Source organism: Octopus sinensis, linkage group LG3, assembly GCF_006345805.1.
Source record: "Octopus sinensis linkage group LG3, ASM634580v1, whole genome shotgun sequence".
Classification (NCBI taxonomy): Eukaryota; Metazoa; Mollusca; class Cephalopoda; order Octopoda; family Octopodidae; genus Octopus; species Octopus sinensis.
In genome coordinates this window covers 153,153,627-153,157,255 of record NC_042999.1, presented here as the reverse complement: position 1 = coordinate 153,157,255, position 3,629 = coordinate 153,153,627, and the positions used below count along the sequence as shown (strand labels likewise).

Here is a 3,629-nt window from a genome sequence, read left to right as displayed (position 1 = left end):
GATGACAATTCTGTGGCGGAGCAATCAGTCGGGAATCACAAGGCCCCAGGTTCGAATGCCAGTGTTCCCGCGCTGTGGCTTCACCATCGAACAGTGGAGCCGTTGGGGAGTCTATTGTGAGGTAGTCATTTGTGGGAGGAGGTCGGCCGCAAAATATTGCTCCAGCTTGGTCTTCTAGCCGCGACCCTAACCGGGATAAAGCGATTGCAAGAAAAAAATTCAATTTATAAATATATGGCTGTGAGTTTGGCTGTGTGCAGGTGTACTACATACACACATACAAGGTTTTATATATATCTGCATATACACATGCACATATGCATGCATATACACACACATACATATATATATAAATATATACACGCACATATACAGACACACACATATACACATTCAGCGATATCTACACACACTTAAACGCATATGTAAATACACAAACATACATATATATATATATAGCTATACAGATATATAAATAAGCAGATATTTAACTACACACATATTAAGAAAAAACAACCTGTACATAGATACACACACACACACACACACACACACATACATATATATTTATAGGAAATACATTAATTATATATAGTTGAAATATACAGAAAAACAAAAGACGAAGGCAGGTGTATAAACAACAAGCAGATGTATTACGTTGACGCTCGGGAATGTGAGAAAGTCTTTTATGTTTCGAGCCTAGGCTCTTCAGCAGAAAGGAACACGATGAAATAAACAGAGAGAATACAAAAACTTTTGGAGCTAGCGGTCAATCAAGATCTTTCATATTTAAACTACACGTATAGATACACACGTAAGTACACATATATACTGGTGATCACGTATATATATTTTGGATATAAAGCAGCAGCTTATCAATAAAATACAGGGCCGTAAACAATGAATAGGTAGCTTGAGTCGGAGTCGGTAAAACCATACCGACTCCGACTCACAATATCTTTATTTTTTAATATAAACCAGTTATAACATATAGGCCTTCTCAAAGTACAAGCGTGCACATATGCATTATAGGTAGACCACAATCACTTAATTACATAAAGCGGAGCTGGAGGTGCCAGTAGTACAGGAATCAGAGTCAGAATTTTTTGTTTCGATTCCACAACCCGATCGCACACACACACACACACACACACACACACACACACCTAATTAGGCTCGGACAAAGCTTAGATATTGGGGTCTTATTCTGGGAGGTTCTGTGGTGTGTATAAAATACAGAGAGTGAATGAAATAAACCTACAGTGAGGAGTGGGTCGTTCAAACGTTTCGAATTTGGTCCTTTTTCAGGATTAAAATGACCGGGATGTATGTGTATGCATATACATACATTTATGTACGCAATGTAACACACGCATGTACACAAATACAACACACACACACACGTGTATATATATATATATACACGAGCTGGCAGAAACGTTAGCACGCCGGGCGAAATGCGTAGCCGTATTTCGTCTGCCGTTACGTTCTGGGTTCAAATTCCGCCGAGGTCGACTTTGCCTTTCATCCTTTCGGGGTCGATAAATTAAGTACCAGTTACGCACTGGGGTCGATGTAATCGACTTAATCCGTTTGTCTATCCTTGTTTGTCCCCTCTGTGTTTAGCCCCTTGTGGGTAGTAAAGAAATATATATATATATATATATATATATATATATACATACATACATACACTGTATATATAAACGAACAGAAACCGCTAAAGAACAGTAATTTAGAAACGGTTTTAAATGAACATAACCACAAACACACACTACATGGCGCGCGGTTTATCCACTTGTGTGAACTCGATGGGGTAGGCATGATCTCTTTATTTTTTTTTCTCCCTCCATTCTTCATATTTACATTCTCTCTCTCTCTCTCTCTATGTATTAATCAGTTCTTTTCACATTGCTTTCTTTATCGTTCTAGAAATTAATGTGCCCTGCCATCCATCCATCTCCCGTAATAATTCCACTGATTATCCGTCTGTCTGAGCTGCTGGAGAGGCGTGTTTAGCCATCTAGAAAAGAGATCCTAGACCGAACGAATCCCACTTGATGATGACGATGATGGTGGTGGTGGTGGTGGTATTGGGGTAACTGTGGTGCTGGTTATAATAGTAGTGATGATGACGATCGCGGTGGTTATGATGAAGACGGTGGTGGGCATGTTGAGAGAGGCAGTAATGATAATGGCGGTGATGATGTTGGTGAACGCTTTGATAACGTTTCGGTGGGGTGGTCAGCATTCATATATATACATACATATAAAAGGATAAGATCAATATTTAAATACTGATCTTATCAGATGGACAGCATGGGAATAAAAACCTTCAAAGGTAATAATTATTTAAAATTATAATTTAGGGTATCTAAGAGATACAACCACGAACATTTAATGTAGTTTTAGAGTCAAGTTTTGCTATTTCCAGCGTGGTGGTATCCCTTAGATACCCTAAATTATAATTTATATAATATACTAGCAGTATCGCCCGGCGTTGCTCGGGTTTGAAAGGGAAATAACTATATAAGCATTTTTAGAGAGTTACTTCCCTTATATAATAGCAAAAAATGCATTAAAATGGGAAAAAATTATGGTAATAATTTTTTTAATCGTAGACTCATCGTAGACGCGCGCTAATACCCAGAAGGGCTCGATATGAATCACGACTATAAGATACCCGCTTTTGGTTACACTGCACAGCAAAATGTGGGAGTAGTTAAGAATCTAAATCGTAGGAAACAGACAGCACACAACCTCACTTTTATATATAAAGATATGTATATATATAACTCTTCTACTTGTTTGTCATTTGACTGCGGCCATGCTGGAGCACCGCCTTTTTGTCGAACAAATCGATTCCAGGACTTGTTCTTTATAAGCCCAGTACTTATTCTATCGGTTTCTTTTTGCCGTAAACACACCAACATCGGTTGTCAAGCAATGGTGCGTGGACAAACACAGACGCACAAAAATACATATGCCCAATTATCATCCATTATATCGTATAATTAAAGTCGCTGTAGATAAATACTATTAACAAGAATTAGTTTCTGTGGTCAGTACCTCGCGCTTTCTTTCAGGTCGTCTCTCTTTCGTTGAGCCACAGCTGATACAATCACAAACCCGACCAAACAAAATGGACTACGTTAGAAAAAGCGATGACATCAACGACAACAACCAGTCGAAAAGGACTGCAAAAAATATTGGTTTCAAATTTTGGCACGAGGCCAGTAAATGTGGTTGGGGATGGGATAAATCAATTACATCGACACCCTCCACACCATCACCACCACCAGTAGTTACTGGTACCTATTTTTATCAAGCCCCCCGATAAGATGAAAGGCAAAGTCGACCTCGGCGGAATCTGAACTCAGAACGTGAAAAATGGAATATGCCACTGAACATTTTTTTTTCCGGCACGATAACGGTTCTTTGAACTGCAGAAATATTAGGAACCAAACTGAATAATAATAATAATAATAATAATAATAATAATAATAATAATAATAATCACACATCCTACGCAGAACATTTTCAATACAGTAACCATCAGAGCATCACAACAAATCACAGCACATACCCAAGGCACACAGAACTGCGCTCGGTAGTGAAGTGAAAGCACG

General features: G+C 38.6%; 1 protein-coding gene across 1 annotated transcript in view; it reads right to left on the bottom strand.

Annotated features, from left to right (window-relative positions):
- The window catches only part of LOC115209110 (serine-rich adhesin for platelets-like), a 130,667-nt gene extending 130,486 nt beyond the window's left edge, over positions 1-181 (bottom strand). Inside the window, exon 1 of the mRNA XM_029777237.2 lies at positions 1-181. This exon is cut by the window's left edge and continues 18 nt beyond it. The gene's annotated coding sequence lies outside the window, so the exon portion shown is untranslated.
- Between the last annotated feature and the right edge of the window lie 3,448 nt (positions 182-3,629).